Here is a 14,808-nt window from a genome sequence, read left to right as displayed (position 1 = left end):
TTCCTGCTGCCGATGTTTGGCAAACATTATCCCCCATGGGGCTCTTTCCTTCGATGGTGGTCATAAAGTGGTTTTCAGCTCTTGTATCACTGATCACAGTCAAGTGTTTTTCAAAAGAATGAGAGCCCTGGTAGAAGCTGAACTTCAGTGTGATGGGAAACACTCTGAACTCTTACTGTTCATCCATCCTCCGAATGCTTGTCTTGTGGTCTTTCATCATCTTTTTTTTTTTTCTCAGGCCCCCTCCTTCTGTCTCTCTGTGTAACTGCTCAGGAAACGGTCGTTGAACTTTCCAGAAGCAGAGGACTTGTGGCTCATTCACTCCTCATCCAGGTCCCCCATGAGCTCTCATCCCATTAACCATGATGCTTTCATTGAGATCTGGAAGTTCAAAAACTCAGAAGGCAAACATGGACCTGATGACTGTCAGGGCTCTGCCAGAGTAAGGGGCCCCTGGCAAGGCAAGATTGTATCTACCTCTCTGTCACAGTGCCATGGTTGCTATCCTGGGGCTCCCCAGGCGCCTGTCCAGCCAGAATGGGTGCAGGTGTTGGCCCATGGGCAAAAGTGCAGACAGCACACGTGTGTCCTGCTCAGACATGCAGGAGGCAGGGATGCCCAACAGTAGTGCAGGGAGGGCCATGCTGTCTTCCCACAGGGGTAGCCTGGCAGGAGATGGGGATAAAGTGGTCACACTCAACTTCCCCAGGGCTCCCGAGTGGTGTGTGTTACTCACAGGGTGTAGATGAAGAGTCTAGAGAGGATGGTCTTCTTTCTTCTTTGCTTGCCTAGCTCTGGCGACCTCTGGCTGGCGCCACCCACTGCCGGATTCAGTTCTCTCCTGAAGCGCCAGGCTCCGGGCTTGGCCTCCCTCCGCAGGCCTGTGGGGACAGGCGGGACAAGCGCTGGCGCGGGGCCCTGTGGAGCTGCCTGCCTCGGCTCCGGCCTCGGCTCCGGCCTCCGCTCAGGCTCCGCTCAGGCCTTGCTTTACGGCCTGGGGCAGATGTTCTTACCCTCCCTGAGCTGTGGCTTCTTGGGCTACAGATAGGAACGGTGGTCTTATCCGACGGGTGTGACAATGTCTAGGCTGTGTCTGGACGGCCCCAAGCCCACCTCAAGGGCTCCCCAAAGCCTCCCCTAGCCCTCGGTCCCAGAGAGGAGGTGGCTCCCGCTACAGTTACCCTTGTCTGTTCCTGTCACAGCATCTTCTACCCTCATCAGTGGATGGCCCTCTCCTGCTTTCTCTCCCATTGCTTGGGGGGAGGGGTGGCAGCCAGGGGAGGGGAGGGGTCTGTCTTATTCCTGGGTGAATCTCCAAAGCTGGCTCCCAGTCAGTGTTTGTGTAAGGACTGCGTGTTCCACCTGCTGGAATTCCCTTCCCCGCTTTCTCTGATGCAACTCTCACCTCCCCGTGAAGTCTCCCTTTCTGGGCAATCCCTGCTGTGCACAGAGCTGAGCCCCAGTATTTTGGTGGGTTCTTCCAGGGCACTCCCAGCCACTCTCTGGGAAGCGCAGAGCAGGGCACTTCCATTTCTTGGGCGGCAGCTCCTTGCCAGGCTCACCCGGGCTCACAGAGGAGGGAGGGCCCTTCTGCTCTGATGGAAGAGGTCCCAGTCACCACTGTGGGCAAGGCCTCCTTGGGCCTTGGGGCATGTTGGACAAAGGTCCTGACATTCAGGTGCCAAACATCTAGGCAAAGAGATGAGGCACAGGTGAGGTTGGCAGGGCAGAAGGTAGGTGTAGGTGAAAGCTCTGCCTCTGAGAGGAAGGGGCAGGAGGGAGGCATGAAACAGCGGGGACAGGTGGCACAGGTCTGCACAAATACACTACAGGCATGGGCCCAGACCTTGCGCTTTGTGCGCCTGCTAACTCAGGTGTGTGAAACCCTGTGTGTGCCAGGGTGGGCATCCACTTGGGCTGCTCCTGGTTGGCGGGGCCAGGTTGTAAAGTTGTGGGAGCTCTTGCATGGGCATCAGAAAAACTGGACAGTGTATGGTCACATCTCGGGTAACCCAAACCAAATATTTTGCTGGATTGTAAGGATTGTAAAACCTTACAACCTATTTGGGACACTGGTTGGAAATTTCTAACCATGTTAAGTATGTACTCGTTCTGTGATGTGGCCATTTTGCTCTTTTGTATGTTTCCAAAAGAAATGAAAGCTTATCTCCACAAAATGCTCACCAGTGCTCATAGTGGCTTTATTCATAAGAGCCCCGAACGAGAAACAATCTGAATGTCCATTAACAAGAAAATATTATGATTTTTAATGGTGCATATTATATAAAATGGTAATATTATGATTCCATTTGTATGAAGTTAAAGAACAGAAAGGATAAATCTAAAGTGAACTGTACAATAGCTGCTGTGGGGGGTGGCGTTATGCTAGGGAGGGTAGGAGGGGATCTCTTAGGGATGATGAGATGTTCTGTATCTTGATCATGGTGATGGTGGTGACCAACAAGGATACGCTTGTTAAAAGTCATCAGCTCTACATTTGACACTGTGCATTTTACTGTGCCTAAAATATGCATCAACAAAATGAACTTTATTAAAAAACACTTCTGGTTTGAAGGCAAAATTCCTTACTTAAGTAACTATAGAGCAGAATCTTGGCTGTTCCTAGAATTTGCAGGTCAGAACTACTTCACAGGTCTGGAGCCACTTGGCTCAATGTGAGCCAGGCCCCCTGGAGAAAAGACCCTGGGTATTACCTCATTGTCTTTTATAAATCTCCTCCAAACTTCCCCCAGGGGTGTGTGGCCTTTCCCAAAGGTGGCTGTGTCCTGAGACCAAACGACTTGTTCTGGCAAATGTCTATTCCCATGTAATCACTGGAGGGCAGGAATACTTTGATCATTCAGGGTACTTGGCACTGGCTTTGAGTTGTCGCTGATTTGAGGAAACTTTAAAATACCACCGTGGCCCTCCAGTCAAGGTGAGGCTTCTGGAGGTTAGATAGTAAAAAAGAGTTTTGTCCCAAGTATGGATGTCTGTGGGACTGGTGGGTGTGTGGGCATGACCCACACATGTTCGTTTCCCATTTCCAGTGCTGGAGAGGTGGAAGAGTTACATTTGGCAGTGGGCAGGGCCCCCTTGTCACCTTTCCTGCCTTGAAGTGAATTTTGGCTTTTTTGGTAGGAAGTGGGATGAAGATGAAAGTCCTGAAACTTCTACCTCCCTACCACGATAGTCAATGAAGAATAATGGATTCTCCGTCCTGGGGGAATCTGAGAGGTTAGTGGTGCTCTCAGGGACTTGGGTGGTTTAAGGGAGGAAGTTCCTAGTATAGCTTCTGTCCCTCACCTGTTGACCTACACCAAAGACAGACGCTTGAGGGAGGAAGGCAGTGGATCTCAGTAAACTTAGAGCTGACGGGTCACTGCACTTGCTGCTGCTATTCTAGATGAAACACCTTTTCTGGGCACTGGTGGGTGACTTTGGTTCTCTCTGTCAATTTGTAAAAACCACCAGAAATAGCTTGCTCATGTCCAGGAGTGCCAACAGCCTGCTTTCCCCTCCTGCTGGTTTTCCTGCTCTCTGCCCTAATAGAGCTGGCAGAGATGCCGCAGAACACCACACTGGACTTCATTACTGACATCATTATGCTTATTGCATCTGCCTTAGTAAGACACAGAAGTGGGAGAAAAACTACAAATATTCAGAGCCCTATCACCTTGGTGAAGCTTCAGGGGACCGTATAACCCTTCTGAGGACACCCCATCAAAGTGAAAAATACATCATTATATTATACCTAAAAAAAGAGGCATGACACTTGCTGAGACCCTTGGATTTTGAAGGTAATCTATGTGCTATTTGGGTGTGCTAGCCCAGCCCAATGCATTTCCCCAGGAATGAGGAGGGCCACCAGTTTTGAGTGGGACCTCCTGGGCCTCATCCTCTAATGAGACCCAGTGGTGCTCAAGTGTTCATGGCCAGCAGCAATGCTGTAAAGAACCCCAGGGAGTGAATCACCGTACAGACCCTAGGGCACTGGAAAAAAGCCATGATCTCTTCTGCATATAACTATTCTTCTTTCTAAGAAACAGTTTCTGGCATGGTAGGGACTGAACAGCGGAGCAGAGGGTATCAACTGACTCCAACTTCTTGAGCTGCCCATCATAGACTGGATGTGACTTGACCTGTGCACCTGTAAGGACAAGCACATATAGCTGCAATCTGTCATCTAGTGGAGATGGTGCCTAAGAGGCTGTGACTGAGAAAACTCAGAAGGCATATGTCAGGTACTTGAGCAGGTGGCTCAGACTCTGTGACACGTACCCCTGCTTTTTGCCTCCTCCCCTCAGTCTATGCCTCATAGGAAGTTCTTTAGGACCAGCTGGCTGAGCAGGCCTGCTTTCAGATGGTTCTCTGGGATGTGCTGGTTTCAGCTGGGAGCAGGCTATGAGAGATACAACCCCAATCCGGAGTGTCCTTGAAAGACGGTGGAGAAGGGAAATCATCCTAGTGGACAGAAGCCTTGAGCAGAACTCAAGTTTCTGGTTGAGAACTCCAGAACTCAATGGTTTTTGCTTTTCTGGACTGAAAGACAGCCAGAAGAATTAGCCTATATTAGTAATTCTTAATAGGGGATTATCCTCCTGTCCCCAACTTGAGGATATTGGCAATGTCAGGATATTTTTGATTGTCACAACTGGGCAGAGGACACTCCTGGCATCTGGTGGTAGAGGTGAGCCAGGGATGTTGCTACACATCTTACAATGTACACAGGACAGTTTCCTACAGAAAAGAATTATTGGACCCCAAACGTCATTAATTGCCCTATTAAGAAACTCTGACCATTACTGGGACAAATACTTTGACTGATCAGGAACTTGGAAAGAACAAGGTTCAGAGATTGGTGACAAGGAGGTACGGTGACAAATGGAAGATGTGTGTGGATGACTCTCTCAAAATGTGCATAGACCATGAAGATACTCGTGCCCCATGCTCATTAAAAGTACACTGTGCAGGGCAGCCCTGGTGGCTCAGCGGTTTAGTGCCACTTTCAGCCCAGGGCCTGATCCTGGAGACCTAGGATTGAGTCCCACATCAGGCTCCCTGCATGGACCCTGCTTCTCCCTCTGCCTGTGTCTCTGCCTCTCTCTCTCTGTCTCTCTCATGAATAAATAAAATCTTTAAAAAAATAAAAAAAAATAAAAGTACACTGTGCAGAGAAGACTGTCAAAAATCTGTGAAGCAGGCAGCATGTTCTGTGATGCTGGCCCACACTTTCACCAGCCATCCTGATGTTTGCTAAGTGGGCCCCTCTACAGAGACTTTGGCTGCAGGGGTGGAGGCTATGGATGAGCACAACCACACAGATTTCTTCTCACCAAGGCAAGCCTGGAGACTGCTACCGCTGTGCCACAGTGACTTCTGACACCAGAGGCCAACACAGAGCTCAGTGATTGTGATGGCCAGCCAGACCTCTGGTGGCTGGCTGATTATACTAGATCCCTTCCATTATGGAGGGAAAACAATTTCTGTTCACTGGAAAAGATGTATTCCGGATTCAGATTTGCCCTTTTTGCAATGCTTCTGCCAAAAATTATCATTCATGGACTTAATGAATGCTTTGTTCACCATTATGGTATTCCGCAGGTTGCTTCTAAAGATTTTATTTATTTATTTTAGAGAAAGAGTGTGTGCGAGTGGGGGGAGGAGAGGAGGGACATGGAGATGGATGGGGAAAGAATCTCAAGCAGGCTCTGCATTGAGCCTGGAGCTGGATGTGGAGCTCAATCTCATGACCCTGAGATCATCACTTGGGCCAAAACCAAGAGTCAGATGTTCAATTGGCTTAGCCACCAGCCACTGCAGTGTTGCTTTTGATGAAGAATTTGGGTTTTACAGCAATGGGATCGTGGGCATGGAATTCACTTACTACACATCCCACTGACCCAGAAGCAGCTCGCCTTACAGAGCTATGGGGTGGCCTACTGAAGATTTTGTTATGATGCCAGCAGGGAGACAACTCCCGGGAAGATGCGAGTTTTGTCTTACAGATGGAGTTTATGATTTGAATCAGCAACTGCCATATGGTGGTGTCTGTCCCGTGGCCAGAACACATGGTCTGGGAAACAAGGGATAGGTATGAGAGTGGCTCTTGTCACTGTTATGCATCATAATAACCAAGAGCCTATGCTTCCATGCCCCATAGCCCCAGCTCTTCTGGGTCTTAGTAACCAAGGAAGGAGTGCCTCAACGCGGGCTACACAGTGAGGTCACTGGAAGCTGACACCTGGCCATTTTGGGTTTCTCAAACTACTGCATCAATGCAGGGAAGGGAGTTACTGTACTGGCGGGGTGCCTGGACATCATTATTAAGGAAAACTTGAGCTGCTGCTAGTCAGTGGGTGCCAGGGTGTTGACGTCTGAAATCCAGGGGGCTTTTTGGGGTGCCTTTAAGTATACCCATGTTGGCGCAGCGGTTTGGCGCCTGCCTTTGGCCCAGGGCGCGATCCTGGAGACCCGGGATCGAATCCCGCGTCGGGCTCCCAGTGCATGGAGCCTGCTTCTCCCTCTGCCTGTGTCTCTGCCTCTCTCTCAATCTCTCTCTCTCTCTGTGACTATCATAAATAAATAAAAATTAAAAAAAAATAAGTATACCCATGTCCCCAAATGAAATTTAATGGTAAACTACATCAGGCAATGGAAGGACTTGTGAGGGTTCAAACTCTTTGGAAAAGAAAGTTGGGGTTATCCATCAGGTGAAGAATCCCAACAAGCTGAGCTTCTGAGTGAGCGCAAATGGTTATGGAAAGGAGGTTATGATTATCAACCATAGTCCCGCAGCCAGTTACAGCCATGGTGACTACAGCAGAGAGGTGTGTTTTCTTACTTTCTTCTATCTTCTGTGTGTGTATATATGTGTATGCAAACACATGCATGTGTCTATGTCCACATACATGAATGCACATATGCATACATATGCATGTGCCTCAATTTACACACACACACACACACACACACACACACACACAGAACTTGCTCTTTACTTCTGCTTCCAATTTCTTTCAGCCTTGTTCTGGCAACAGTCTTTCACTTGGCAGCTGCAGTTGGTTCCAGTTTTATTTCTTCCCCATGTGGAGGGCCCTGCTGACCCAGGCACCCTTAAAGAGGGCGGCCACTCCTCCGAGGTGGGAACCCAGCCCTGCAGGGCTCCTCCTCTGGGCTCCTGAAGCACCAGCACCAGTCCAGCAGCCTCCTTTTGCAGAGGTCTGAGGCCAGCTCTGGGAGCCTAGCCTCTTCCCTTGCAGCTTTGAACAACCCGGCCTCTTGGCCTTGCCCCTCTTCTCACCACTGTGCTGAGCTGCTTCCCGCAGGTGCCCTTGCCATGGGACCTCTGTGTTCCCAGTCCAGGGCTCCCACACCATCCCAAGACGCACCAATGGAAGAATCTGCCTTCCGTGCAGGATTCTCTGGCTGCCCTGAGAGAACTAAGCACATCAAGGCCAGACATGGACAAGTCTGATCAGTCTTAACGCTGATCCCAGGAGTGTGCAGAGGCCATTGGCCCAGAGAGTCCAGCAGGCTAGCTGAGCATCTTTCCTCTCCTTCCAACCATGCTAGTTCACACTGCCCTGTTCCCACTCCAACCCCAACCTTCTGCAAGTGAGATGAAGACTTGTGGGTCAGATTCCATGAGGCCCACTGTGAGTCCAATTTCATCCTCTCTGTTCCCTGTGGATGTCCTTTTGCTTATGTTGCCACCTCTGGCATATATACAGGTTGGGAAATATCCTGTTGATTTCATTTGGATAGAGAGTGTCATGGTCATTTTTAAAAGGAGGGAAATTTTTTCTCTTTGACGATGAAACCGTGATAACTGGTTTACATGTCATCTGATTTAAAAAATACTGGTGTGAATGGATGCCGTATAGAATCTTCTCCTTCTGGACCATGAAGCTTTTCTTGGGTATATATATTTTTAAGATTCTATTTATTTATTCATGAGAGAGGTAGAGACACAGGCAGAGGGAGAAATAGGCTCCCTGTGAGGACCCTGATGTGGGACTAGATCCCAGGACCCCAGGATTACCACCTGAGTCAAAGGCAGATGCTCAACCACTGAGCCACCCAGGCATCCTGAAGCTTTTCTTAGATATTATTTTACCAGGAACACAGGAGTGAGCAAATGACTGGACAAACCAATGCTTTACAAACAATGTTAATTTTATTGAGTAGGCATGAAAGCTTCTCTCTGTGTCAAGTAATGGAGAAGCCGTGTCACACGGATTACAGAGCTATTTTTACTTGAAATAATCTTTCATAAAAGAAAGAAATGAAATACAGTTCTATAAAAAGTGCAGTAGTCATTAATGGAAGTTTTCCAAAATGAAAGCAAGATTTACTACATATTGCAAAAATTGGTTTAGTGCTTTAATACTTAATAAAGTAACAACCCAACCACCAAAGACAGCTCTTATAATGGGTTCCTTCTCCAAGAATGGACCAGGTGGAAAAGAATATTTTCACTGAATTAGAATGAACACTCCCAGATAGAAAAGGGCTCTGGACAACTTGGGTCAAAATAATGGGATTATGACCTGTTTTTGCCTCAATGTTCTCTTTCATCCACGGTAATCAAGTAAATTGGGGGAAAAAAGCAAATTTCATCCCCAAATGGGTCAAATGAACCAAAAAAAAAAAAAAAAAAAGTAAGGGACAGAGATAGAGGAACAACATTCATTGATTCTCATTGGCCAAATGCACATTGAAGAGAAAAAAACAGTTACACTTCAACAACCCTCGGTTAAAACAAGACCAATTTAATCAAAGATGATGGTGTACAGGGTTCAAGCTCCACAGTCGAGGCTGTGAGCAGATTCAGGCTCCCTGCACCTCTAATGGCTCCTCTGGTGATGTGACCAAGGGCCCAGGCTTCCCTCCCGTGTTGCATGGTGACTGGCTCTGTCAGAGGTGGAGTTTGCTTTTAAAGTGAGGCTCCAGGCCATGGCTGATCTCCAACCATGATCATGGTTGTTTTACTTGTTTTGGTCATAAATTAGTGGAGACAAGCTGCCCCACTCCTACCTGCCAAGCTATAATTCCAAATCAAGTGTTTGGATTCCATTCCATGCAAGTGGGAAGAAAGTGTAGGAAGAATTGGGCAGACCATAGGGCACCCGCCACAAAGAAAGGTTTGAGTGGATCAAGGGGGGCAGCCCTGGGAAAGCCTGTGTTCTGAGTACTGGCAGGAGTGTGCCCCCCACAGCTTGTTAGGGCAGCAGTGAAAGGGACGCTGTTTATTTGGCAATTTAAGCAAAGAGACACGCTCATGTGACTTGCTTACTGACTGCTGGGCAGGCGCAGAGGGAGTGTTATGAAGGGGACCTCACATCCCCATCATGAGGGACCCTAAAATATGCACCCAGAGAAATGACAGCAAAAACCACAGAAGGGAGTTAAAGAGAAGGACAAAGCCTTTTAGTCAGGCTACAGTAAGACAAAGGTCCTATACGAAGCTTGTAACAGTATTTTGCCAACAACTCTTAGTGGAAAACACATTTGGCCAAAGGACCTAGAAGTAAACACCAAGGTTAGGTAGTTGTGAAAATCATCCTGCAGGGGTGGGCAGTTGAGAGGAGGAACCCTCCTTCCCCTGCTGGCAGGTGAGGTCACCTGACTGCATTTGAGGGCCTCCGGCTCTGGGGGGTGCCAGGGCTAAGGAGGCGTGTGTTGTTTGGCTCTGTGGTGTCAAGGCTTCATCCCTCCAGCACACACCCACCAGTGATGGAGGAGGAGACTCAGAGGGACCTTGTTCTCTGCCCCTGCTGCTTCTAGCTGTCTGTCCAGTTATCCATGCCTGCCCCCTGTTATTCTGCATGCAAGTTCCTCTTCCTCTGTAGGCCTGCTTTTGGTGACATGAGAGTGGGTCCTTTTAGTGGTCAGACTGACTCCCTTCCCTGGGCTGGCAAATCTGTTGCCACCTGAGTTTGTTATAGGAAGGAATGCTTGTCTCCCTGGAGACACTGTGGAGAAACAGTGTCCCAAGGGCTGATTATAAGGACGCCCTAGAATGGTCCAGGCCCACAGCGACAACATGAAGGTCCATCACAGTGTGCCTGACTGTGAAAGGTGCCCTGTGGGGAAACTGCCCCTGCTGCAGCTTATTCTAGAGAGCTTTCTGTTAGCAGTGGAGTCTCCTATCTTCGGGGGGCGGCCATGAAGAAACCTGCTGCAGTCAGGTTGATGTGCTCACTGTCATATCTGGCGTCATTGACTGCAGGCTGGAGAAACAACCATGCTGCTTTATCAGCTATAATTTTCCCCTCTTCAGGACCATAGTGGACTATGCATTTGATAAAGGTTGAAACTGGTATTATTAGGCTTAATAGCTATCAAATAACTGATTTCTTCAACAAATATTTATCCAGTGTCTCATATGTGTCAGGCACTGTTGCAGGCAGCAGGAATACAGCAGTGAGCAAAACATACAAAAATTCCTGCCCACGTGGAGCTTACATTCTATGGGCGTTAGAGGAAGGACATAAAGTGAATGAATGCGTAATTCATGTGTGCAGCACACAAATGCCAATAAACACACAAACAATGCACGGGGAGGTGGCAGAAGGGTGAGATGGGTTGTCTGTTTAATTAAGTCAGGGAAGACTGCTTGAGAGTGACATTGGAGCAAACACTGGCAGGGAAGGAACGGTGAGGCAGGTGGTTTGGGGGAAGAACATTCCAGGTTTAAGGAGGGACAGCATATGCAAAGGCCCTGAGGCAGGCCCATGTTGCTGGGGCAGAGCAGTTAACAAAATGGAGAAGATCAGAAAAGTACTGGAGTGGGAGTGGTCTTTGTAAGGACTTGGCTATTTCATTGAAAGTCATCCTCCACTGTTTGTAGATACTGTCAAACAGCTGGTTTTATTAACTTGTTCTTGTTAAATTAAAGGGTTGCTTTGGTCTTGAGCAGATTTCAACAAATTACTTTGCAGAATGAATAGAAACAGTAGCATCACTAGGAGTGTTTGGTGAGAATGGCTTCTATGCTGTCCCTGGGGTTAGGTATTAAGTCAGCCCACCTGAGTAAAGCATATTCATACTGCAGAGCCTGCACATGCCGGTTATTTTGGAGGGTACATGCAGGCATCTCCCTTTCTCTTCTCTACTGGATGTGGAGTGGGGAAGGCGAAGACGACTGTTTTTGGGGCATGACGCTGACTACATAACCCCTAACAAGCCACTTCCAACACTGCTTGGGGCAGAAGTGCATGTCTTCCACAGGGTTGCACCCTGGAAGTGCTCCAAGCAGCAGGGCAGGGGGCTCCTTGGGGTGAGTGGGGAGGGGGGGGTCATCATCATGCATGTCCTGCTGGTCTCTCTAGGATCAACTATGCTGGACCCACCCCTGTGACGACAGGCAGCACCATCAGAGACATGCTCTGTGCCAGCAGAACCAGGATTGCAGAGTCGCGATGTGGGGAACGGAGGTAGGGGGTTGGGGTTGGGGAGTGGCTGTGGATGAAAGAATGGCATTGAGCATCCCCTTTCTGCCCTGAAGACCCACACCAAAAAAATGGGCAGTGTGGGTAGAAAATACTTTATGTTCAGGACTGAATGGGGAGGTGGTGCCCAGGGGTCTTCAGAGAGCCACCACTTTTAAGGCTTTTTGGGAGAGGGTAACTCCTCTCTGATGCCAGGAGTGCCAGCCACCTTTGGGTCTTTCCACAGTGTGTCTGCCCTCAGGTGACAGCAGAACCAGACTCTAGCCAGAACAGAGGCCACCTCAGCAACCCATGGTGCGATGCCACAGTGGCTAAAGTCCGACAAGGCAGGGCCAGTGACATGCATTTTCATCTTATTTATTAGAAGCATTGAAAGAAAGAAAAGGAAAACAAAAAACTCTGGGGGAACTTATTTTGGAAAGTCCATACCAGGATGAGGAGAAAAAAAAAATCATGTCATAAGAAAGAAATCCCAAACGTGCAACAGGTGCCTTCAGCTTTTACTCCAGGTCTTGTAAGTAAAACATGAAAGACTCACAAAAATGGAACTTAACACACACATGGGTTTGGCAAAGCCTTTTTTTCCCTCGCACAGATTTCCCACCACTGATAAGTACAGCCCCCTTTTTGTCCTTAACTAATGTGAAATATATTTTGATAGGTTGTTTATTTTTACAAAGAGTGGTTTGTAAAATAAGCTTGTGGATGCTAAGCGAGGGGGTGAGAACCATGTGCACAAGGTGAGGTGGGTTGTGGGGGGGCGTGTAGAGAAACTTTTTATCTTAAGTAGCCAACTTCCTGATGGTAAGATCTAATAAATCATTTTGGAAAATATTAAATTTTTAAAGTAACAGATACAAGCTTTTCAGAACTCCACTTGAGCCACTGGGTGGGAACAGGTAAGAAAAAGTCTACAGTAACTTGGTGAATGTAAAGTCTTCATTTAAGAGGCAAGGTGCAGTACCAAAATCCATGGACAGAAAGAAAAAAAAATTAAGCTTCCAATAAAAAAAGAAAAGGCATTTATATATTCCCACTTTCAGAGGGGATGTGAACAAATAGCAAAAAGTACTTGAACCCAAGAACCCACAGTGTGGAGCCCCTTCCCACCTGCAGTTGCCCTTTCAAGAAGACAATGTGGAGCCCCTTCCCACCTGCAGTTGCCCTTCCAAGAGGACCCTGTGAGAATATAAGGGCAAAATATTGCTCTGTGGCATATTCTGAAAAGAATATAAAAATAATTTCTATGGTACAGTTTAAACTTGTAAAATTTCTATGTGACATAGCATAAAATCTACAAACAGAATACACTTAAAAACACCTTCCTTTGACAATATATTATTAAAAAAAATATATCCAGGTATCACATGTGCGGAAAATGTGAATTACATTACTGAAACAACCTCCTTCTGGAAATGTGCTGTCACTTAGAGACATCTGACCTTCCTGGAAAGGGGTATTTGTACAGACCAGACAAGGTCACTCACAAGCAGGGTCTGCAGTGCACTCTGAGCCCAGGACGTGTGCTCAGGCGGGGCTCTCTCAGCCTTTCTAGAATTGGTACTGGCTTTCTTCCTTTTCTCCAGCACCTATAAACCACTTAACCTTCCCCTGGTCCACAAGCGCCCCCAAGTCACAGAAGGATATTAGAGGACCTCTTCTTGGCCCACATGTAAACAACACAGCAGTTTCTAATAGTTACTGTTCAGCCTGATAAACTAATTTGGTTTGAGAGAACTCTGGCCAGGGACCAGGTCTAAAGGGCTCTTTTGAACAACATGGAACATTCCTGGTATACTGGACTAGTAGGTTTAATATAGCAGTGAGTTCTCTCACTGTTTCAATACTGTGTAGAGGAAGGGATCCAGATTTTTCACAAAAGGAAACAGCTATTTGTAAATAATGTGGACAAGCACCCCAGGCGCCCTGGCATGCCAAGCCACCTTGTGACCACATGAAGTTGGGGGCCTTCCGCACGGCTGGACCATGGTGGCCAGTAGCTGGATCTCAGGCTCTTATTCATGGCACACCTATCAGATGGGGTGAAGGAGGGGACTCTGAAATTCAAGGAGATAGAGTATGTCATCCTTTTTTTTTTTTTAAACAATACCTATGGATTACACTGGCTGGTTTGGAAGTTTTTCTCTGGTATTACAATGAACCATGTTTATTCTCAGCTTGCCCCTGCTCCCCCCGCCCAAACTTTTTTTTTTTTTAAACCTGGCATGAGAAGATAAAATGTTTGCATAGCCAGTTTTGGAGATTTCTGGTTGGCTATTTTAATATTAAAAAATTTAAAAACAAACATAAATTGACTTTATGCCTTCTTGTGCACATGAGTTTGGTTTCTGAACGCAAAATCAAACATTTTCGAGGTTGGCTGTCTCAATCCTCTAAGAGTGAGGGGTGAGAGCTATAGCCAGTGTGTCTACATGTGATGCAATACTTCCTGTCACATCACAGTTTTGGATGGCAACGCAGTTGCTCAGCATAACACAAAGAATCAGTCCAAAAAGCTGCCACAAACCCTCTCGATGAGAGATTTTTAAAAACCTTTTTTTCTGAGTAACAAAAGAAACCCCAGTAATATGAGTGGATTACATGGATGTTAGTAATTACTACACATTGAAAGTATGTTCGGCATGAAAGGTAAAACTTCCAAAAGATTTCTTAAAGATTCTATTTAATAAATAATTTTAAGGAACCACTTATGCAAAACTTGAATAAATTATTGAAAACTCCACGTGCTGTGGAATAATTAAAAACAAAAAGGAATTACTCACAGGAGATACTCAAATTACTATAATTCTTCAAACAAGTGAAAAAAAAATAGCCTCCTTTTTTTTTGTTTTTTAATTTTTTTTCTTTTTTTTTCTTTTTTTGCTGCTCTTTATGTCATAGGGAAAAGCATCCTTTCTGGAGAAGGAGAAGCTGGGTCCAATGAAGATATGGTCTACCTCCTGCATTTTCTGAGGATACACCCACAGCAAAGCTGGGCGCTATCTCCTCTCTTTTAGATTTATTGGAAGCTATTCTAAGGCTCTCGCAGGTTTTAAAGTATTCTTTCGCTAGTGAGGATTTTACCCATCTTATCCGTATTTCTTGGAGACAAGATCTCTCTTTAGTGAGGCAGATTTAACTGCTCAGTGTCCTTGGCCAAGAACGGTATTCTTCAGAGGTAATCTTAGAAGGAAGAGGCTGCATATTGCTGCTCAAAACAGGGTAGCTAAGGACACATTTTTATTTTCCTCGAGAAATGTAGGAGGCACCAAAAAAGGGATCGCTCAGAGATGGGGCTGCCCCTTCAACGTGTTATGGAGCCACGGGCAGGGTGACCCTGCCCTGCAGAAGG

The sequence above is a fragment of the Canis lupus genome, chromosome 3, assembly GCF_003254725.2.
Source record: "Canis lupus dingo isolate Sandy chromosome 3, ASM325472v2, whole genome shotgun sequence".
Classification (NCBI taxonomy): domain Eukaryota; kingdom Metazoa; phylum Chordata; class Mammalia; order Carnivora; family Canidae; genus Canis; species Canis lupus.
This window is presented reverse-complemented; position numbering follows the sequence as displayed.